The 8,286-nt window shown below is 33.0% G+C and overlaps 1 non-coding gene across 1 annotated transcript; it reads left to right on the top strand.

Annotated features, from left to right (window-relative positions):
- Positions 1 to 461: 461 nt before the first annotated feature.
- LOC123463138 lies at positions 462 to 565 on the top strand. The gene has a single exon (XR_006638747.1). It is a non-coding gene; the product is annotated as a U6 spliceosomal RNA (small nuclear RNA).
- Positions 566 to 8,286: the final 7,721 nt, after the last annotated feature.

The raw sequence follows: 8,286 nt of genomic DNA, 5'->3' as shown, positions 1-8,286 counted from the left end.
CAGGTTACCAGGTTCTCTGACTCTCCAGCCTACATACAGCTATTGTTAGACTGCCCAACCCAAATTGTATTAGCCAGGTTTATAAATTCCTTTTATACTACATGTTAATTCTATTGGCTCTGCTCCTGTAGAGAATATTGACTGATACATATAGGCACACACATACATACATTCTCTCTCAAACCTTTCTCTAGAGCACTCATGGCAAAACTGTTTTTTTTTTTTTTTAATTTGATTTATTAGTTTTTTTTCATCAAATACAGGCAGTTTGGTACCATTGTTTAGGCTCATCTATGATCTACCCCCCCCATTAGACCCTCCTTATTGATGTAAATGGGTCGTGCATTGTGGAGTTAGTCCCCAGTTATTGGTATGCTAAATGTCTCTGCAAATCATGACCCAACATGTGACTCTGACATTCTTTCAGCCCCCTCTTCCGCAAAATTTCCCTGAGCCATGTTGGGTTCATTGGAGCACATATACTAAAATTGGAACGATACAGAGAAGATTAGCATGGCCCCTGCGCAAAACTGTTTTTAATATTCCCTAACTGAAAACAATCCCCACAAAGACCAGCAGCTAGGCAGGTAAGCAATTCAAGTATGTTCAAAGAATGCAGTGCTATCTAGGAATAAGGTCAATCCAAATCTATATGTCTTCTTATGAATGATTTCACAAGGATTGTATTGAACATGTGCATAGTACAGGAGTTTACTCAGAAAGTGGAGGTGGTTTTCAAAGCTGTTGGAAAAGTTCTTTTTCTTTATGTGAAACTGCTTACATTAATGTGTTCAGTTTCTGAAAATATAGTAAATTGTATTTTTAGCATTTGTAATAGTCTCCAGTTTTCATATTATGCATTAAAAAAGGCATGGTCTTTCAATGCATGTATATGATATATATTTTTTATAATATTCAAATATTGATAAATATATCAAAATAAATAATATTCAATTAAATTATATGGAAGACAAGATTTTAAGGATAGATTCTTAAATTAAACTTTATCAAGTGTTTGGGAAATAGATTAGCAGAATAAAAAATCATTAAATTACAAATGGAAAATATGAAACAGCAGAGAATATGGATGTTAGCAGTTAGAGAAAAGAGTCAAGCAATGGCTCTTTTTCCTATAAAATATCTCTTAAAAAATCTTTACTTGCCTTCCATGAACCTGTGGCGGTAATAGATGTTCTCTCTCTTTTTTTTTTTTCTTTTTAATTTTTCAAGGTCAGGTCTCACTCTAGCCCAGGCTGATGTGGAATTCGCTATGTAGTCTGCAGCTGGCCTTAAACTCACATTGATCCTCCTACCTCTGCCTCCCAAGTGCTGGGATTAAAGTCATGTGCTACCATGCCCTGTTAGATTTTATATTTTTTATGCTGTGCCCATAAGAGTAGACTTTATATATTTTCATTTGATGATAGTATCTTTTTGTTACAGATTAAATGAAACCCATGATATATGACCTAGTGAATAAAATTACATGTCTTTAAATCATATTTAACTTGTGCTTCCCTAAACTGTTCAGGCATGTTGGTAGCTTAATAGATACCACAAGGAACTCTAGTCCATGGATACCTTTTATACCAAAAAAAAAAAAAAAAAAAAAAAAGTCTTTTCAGGGCTGGAGAAATGCCTCAGCAATTAAGACATTTACCTGCAAAGCCTAAGGTCCCAAATTAGACTCCCCAGAACCCATGTAACACCATATGTACAAGGTGGTACATGAGTCTGGAATTCATTTGCAGTGGCTGGGGGCCCTGGTACACCCATTCTCTTTCTTTTCGTATGCCTCTTTCTCTCTCAAACAAATAAATAAATGGAAAAAATTATAAACTTTTTTCAAGGAATGAATTAGTATTATATTAATAAAAATGAAGTTTATCAGATAATGTTAGTGGGATGAAATTATTCAAGTAGATAGCTAGCTGTAAGGATGTGGGGTGTTACTCTGAAAGATTTTAATTATTTAAATATGAAATCTCTAAATATGTGTATCTAGAAATGAAAAATATTAACTCTTGGTAGGCTGCTAGTAAACAGGTCTTCACAGTTGTAAATCCCTGAAAAAGTTGTGTGGTGAACAATTTTTGATAAATGTATTTGTAGGCATATTTTTTATATTTAAGAGATCTTTTTATAGGTCTTCACAGTAGATTGGACTTAGGCAATATGATATGAGAATATTTCCAAAAATGGCATTGGGTTTTGCTTTTGTTTCTGAATAAGTTTAAAGTTTAAATCTAGTAACATCCAATGATTGACATATATGCATATATGTAGTCAATGACTTATGCAAATAGTTAATTAGTAATACAATACATTTATATATACTGTACATAAATACATTTTTCAAGAGAATACAATATGACAAATGAATCAAATATTTCCCAATTATCATCAGTTTTCCATGGGAAAATCATGTTGATATTAAGAGAATTCTGTCTTTGTCCAGCTTTGTAAGATATAGTATCTGAAGGGATATACTTAACATTTTCCCTAATTAGGAAAATTTAGCTAGGTAAATAGCCCACACAGAGTAACAATTTTTCAGGCAGGTAATGCATAATTGATACAAACAAGAGACTGTTTCACCATTGTATCTACCCTGAACATTTCAACCATCTTCTTAAAGCCAAACATATTTGTCAAATATCCTCAGGGATTAGGATAAATGAGAAGGAATGTACTGTGATTCCATGTAGAATGTATTCTGAAGGACAAAATGATAAAATATTATAAAAAATTCTTTCTCCCCCTCCTATTATCATTATCATCATCATCATCATCATCATCATCTCGCTCTCTTTTTTTTTTTTTTTTTTTTGAGGTAGAGTCTCTCTCTAGCCAAGGATGACCTGAAATTCATTATGTAGTCTCAGAGTGGCCTTGAACTCATGGTGATCATCTTATTTTTATCTCCCAAATGCTGGGACTAAAGGCATGTGGCACCATGCCTGACTATTTTTGGTATTGTATATAAGTAACATTTAATATAGAAGGGATAGGGAGGGAGAAGTGAGGATGGTGGAGAGGGCATTAAGATCAGAATACAGGGCTGGAGAGATGGCTTAGGTGTTAAGGTGCTTGCCTGTGAAGCCTAAGGACCTAGGATTCATTCTCCAGAATCCATATAAGCCAGGTGCATATGATGGCGAATGTGTCTGGAATTTATTTGCAGTGGCTAGAGGCCCTGACACTCATTCTCTCTCTCTCTCTCTCTCTCTCTCTCTCTCTCTCTCTCTCTCTCTCTCTCTCTCCTCTCTCTCTGTCATAAATAAATTTAAAAATTTTAAAAATATATCATAATACAATGTGTACGTGTATGGAGGTTGTCAATAAAAGGTGTTAAAATCAAGTAACATTTAACTTAGGCAAGATATTTTATAAGATTTGGAGTCTAATAAGCTATTTGAAGACAGCTCAATTGGAATGTTATTTTATGAAGAAAATAATGAAATTTGTGTAACATTCTTCCTGATGACAGATCAGTTATATAGCAGGCAATGCCATTCACTCACTTACATCCCTTCTCCTCCACTCTGGGCTTTGCAGATGCGTTTGTTATGACCTCATTACAGCTGCAAGGAGGAGTTCTATCAGCAGCTTGCATGATGAAGACTGTTTCATGGGTGAGACCTGGGTTAGGTCCAGAACCAACTCATACCTGAAATACCCCATGAGACACTTTGCAAGGGTACCAAGAAAAACAAAATGCAGACAAGCTAATTTACAAAAATCTGCTTCATAGTGAATGTGAATGGCTGCAACTTCAATTTGCTTAACTTGGGGTGATTTTCACTGCAACATAGAAAACTGAGGTGGATAATCACAAACGGTATTTCCTGTTGGAAATACCTTGACTTTTTCCATTTGTTTAATTTTATATTATTGAGTCATGTACATACTTTAGATTTGATGTCTCACTTGAAATTTCTTCTTAAGCTCAACCCACAAACATCTCTTCATTATCCTAACAGGGTATCATAGAGGTGATAGATGAATAAGCTTCCTATATCAATATATGTAGTGATACAGCATTCAGCAATTCTATGCTACTCGTAATCTGTATATTTTAAACACTGTATTACAGTCTTAACTGTGAAATCCCTTAAGGGGAACAATATAAATTTCATTATTTCCTTAAATGATCTGATTAAAGAAGTCCCTCAGAGCATTTATGCATAGCTCATAGAATATTTCTGATGAACAGCTTAGTAAATTTTGGTTTAAAATCTATATTGGTCATTACATTGAAACAAAGGATGAATGACATGAAATCTTAATACCTGTAATTGATCCAAGGCACAAGTGCTAGTCATCCATGAATGAAGTAAATTAGAATAGTTTAAAAGATGTGACTGTGGGCTGGGTAAAGTCCTGCATTATCACAATCATTAGATCATGTGTTTGACAACATAGGGAAATTTTATTCTTATTTTCACAGTTTTGACATGTGGGATCCATGAGAATGATGAGGGACTGACAAAAGGTTCCACATCTACTGGGTGGTGAGATTTGGACAGATCTCTGAATAGTACTGGATTCTAAGCTCCTATTCTTGACACATAATTATCTCTGCATTCTCATGATATATAGCATAGCATAGTGCTTTGTTTGTTATATAAGAGCTTACTAAATCAAGAAAAGATATAAATATTGTATGTGTAATCTTTCTTGGTAAATGAAATTTTATTCAAATTGTTAAAAGATATGCACATGTTAAAATCCTTAATATAATTCAGTTTCCTATTCCTTTGATAGATCAGGAGAAATACAACAACCTGGATGGATAATTAATTAAATATTTTTCTTTTGCATTATTTAATTTGAATTTTATTGTTATTTATTTATTTATTTGACAGAGAAAGGGGGAGAGTGAAAGTGAGAATGGGTGTACCAGAGTCTCCAGCCATTGCAAATGATTTCCAGCCGCATGTGCCCCCTTGTGAATCTGGCTAACATGGTCCTGGAGAATCAAACCTGGGTCCTTTCGCTTGGCAGACACATTCCTTAACTGCTAAGCCAAACCTCCAACCCTTAATTTGAATTTTAAATATCCATAGATTAACTTTTATCTCTACAGAGGGTAAAATATGTGGCAAGTAAATGATGAAAGAAACATTTTAAAATGTTTATCTTTTCTAATTCAGCTCTTAAAAAATGAAGATAGGAAAAACATACAGAGCACACTATTAATATTTGCTTGGCAATATCTCTATAAGCAGAGAAGACTCAACTGTCCCCTTGGTACAGCCAGTATGTTTGGCTTAAGTACATGGGTTACAAAGATTCTGCTAACTGTGTAAAGCTGGTTCTAAACATCACAGGTTTTTAAAAAATTACTTGGTTGTAATGTAAAATAATTCTATCAAAAGCAGAATATTATAATTAATCTAGTTCTTATAAAAAGTAGGAATTGAAGACATGTGCAAATAAATCTCATGGAAAGTATCCTATTTCTCTTCTCTCTTCAGATTACAATATTTGAGAGGTGAGACTCCCACCACTGTCTGGTTTCTCACACCATAGGAATATCATTAACAAAATGCAAGCAGAGCTGTTTTGATGCTACTCTGAGTAAAAATTTCAGGATTCTCTAGGCACAGTGTTTGAAAAACTTGCATGCATGGTGTTTGGCAAGGATAGCTCACTAATTTTATCCTAAGGAGTAAAAATCTCTGATTCATTGATTAGCAGCTTATTCTAGTCCAAGAACACTGTGTCCAAGGACATTTCTCAGTGAGGAAGGATGAGTAATGATCTTTATTTTAACACCAGCTTTTAGTACATGAAAATAAATTGAGAGTTTTGATGACGCTTAGATTTCATGATACACTCTTAGCCAGGTGTCAAGTATCATTTCCATTATAGAAATCTATTAATAACAATTTATTTTATTCAGAGCTGTCTTATATTTGATGATTTGTATTGCACTCCTGAAGAAATATCTGTGAATTTGAATTTAAAATGCATGCTTTTTCCATAAACAAAAATTCATATATAACTTTTCTAGGTATATTTGAATGCTTAAGACATTTTCTTCTGAGAAAAAAAAAATAGGAACTTTAGATCTAGTCAGTGAAGTACTTTGATGGAAGAACTTGCTCCAAAACATAGGAAAGATATAAAAAAATAAAACATTCATAATGCTTGGATATGCCTGACAACAGACTCATTCTACCAGCAAAGTAACCTGATCAGAATGGATTAGTTTCAGATACTGAAATCTTTCTTCACAGAGAACTAGTATTTGCTATGACTTCAACTTCTTGAATGATATTTCTATCAAATAATGCAATTTGAGTCTCTTAATAATCTGTGGAAGGGGCAAGAAAATAAGACTCAGGCTAGGTTAGAAACAGCCCTAGAACAGTCTGGACAGTAGTAATATGCAGGAAAATAGAAAATTAGTGTCCATGGCCAGATATAGGTTAGATGAATTGGCCCTATCTTATAAATATCTGTGTTTATATGTGTATAAACTTCTAATATTATACAAATAAATTCCAATATTTATTTTATGTTTAACAAATGAATCTGTAGCATCACTCAATTGAAAGACCAATTTTACTAGAAAAAATGTGTACATTCATATATTTTTGAAACTCATTAACTGAATTATTTCAATGATATTTAAAAATAACTGCAATTATTTCCTAAGTACAAAATAATTATATTAATATTTATATAATTAACATAAATTGAAATTCATTGTTTGAAGATTCAAATTGAAAAATTAATTCAGGATGGAAATGATGAATAATAAAGAAAATTAAAGTATTTATTTTGTTTTCATTTTGAGTCAAATTTTTCAAAGTAGCCCCAAGTTATCCTTGAAATCACATTCCTCCTGACTCAATATCCTAAGTCCTATGACAACAGAAATTCTTTACCATTCTGGGCTTGAAATAATTGTGTTTTGGAAGGTAAAATGGAAGCTCAATGAGAGTTTGCTAAAAATAACCTATGCGTATTTAAATTTACTATCTATTCTAAAATGTCCTGAATATTTAGAGTAAATGCATATTCCATTTTCACATAATAAAATATGAATCATTTCTCACCTCAATATTTCACTAAATAAAACCATTTGGCCAGGTAATTAGTCAAATAGCATATATATATGTTTGTGTGTGTGTGTGTGTACAGATGAAATAATATTAGACATCCATCAGTATTGCTCCACATTTACGGAATGTATAGTAGTCAAGATGCAGAGAAATTAAAACTCATATGCTACCAATAGAAGTGCAAAATTACTCAGCTTTGTGGAAAAGTTTTACACCTTCATAAAAAGCTAGTGTAGAGTTAGCATATGTCTCCACCATTATGCTCTTAGCTATGAGACCATTAGAATTTAAACACAGGTATGCAAACCAATACCCACTGCTACTGTATGGGTGCTTCACTCACAAGGGCCAGCAGGTGGGAAACAGTGAAAGCTTTTAAACAGATGAATGAATGAATGTTTTTGATAATATTTGGATAAATCCCAAATGTGATAGAGTATTATTTAGCTAAACATAATTAAGTTTCATTACATTCTATAACAGAAACATAGTATGAAATGCTAGGAGATGGCAGGCCCAGGGAGAACCTGAGTAAATGGTAAGGGGTTTTAATTTGGAATGAAGCAATGTTTTGATAATTGGCAGGGTTGCTGGTATCATAACATTGTGAATATAGTAAAGTCCACAGAGTTACTAATTTTAAAATTATTATTTTTGTTATCTGTGTCAATAAATTTTATATGTGTACTTTAGATTTATCTGCTCATGAGCCTTTGCTAAGCTCCCTCTGTGAACACATCTGTTTTGATGCTTTCTGGTGAGAAAATTTCTGATTTGTCCTATTTTTTTCTGTTTTCTTTTTGATCTTCACTTCATATATTATCCCCACACACTTTTAGTCATTCCTGAAACATAAAGAATAAATAAGAAATATATCTAGCATTGTGCTTTGCTTTTCCACTTGCTCTCATTGACCATAATTATGTTCTTTATTATAGAACATAGTGATAAGTTTCCAGTGCAATTTTACCATGAGTTTAGCATTTAGACTGATTGATTTTTATGCTGTTTTATGTTCCAGACAGACTAACTAATGACAAATCATCCATAACCTCTTGAAAATGATACTCCCCTTTTGGTAGATGGAGTATTACATAAATTGCGATTCAATATCAGGGCACTATGGAGTTTTCTTAGTGATATTGGATACTGGCTATGCCCATAATGAATACAGACATGCTAACATCTCAAGACAATTGTGCATTAGCTT

The sequence above is a fragment of the Jaculus jaculus genome, chromosome 8 (assembly GCF_020740685.1).
Source record: "Jaculus jaculus isolate mJacJac1 chromosome 8, mJacJac1.mat.Y.cur, whole genome shotgun sequence".
Taxonomy (NCBI): Eukaryota; Metazoa; Chordata; class Mammalia; order Rodentia; family Dipodidae; genus Jaculus; species Jaculus jaculus.
This window is presented reverse-complemented; position numbering and strand designations above follow the sequence as displayed.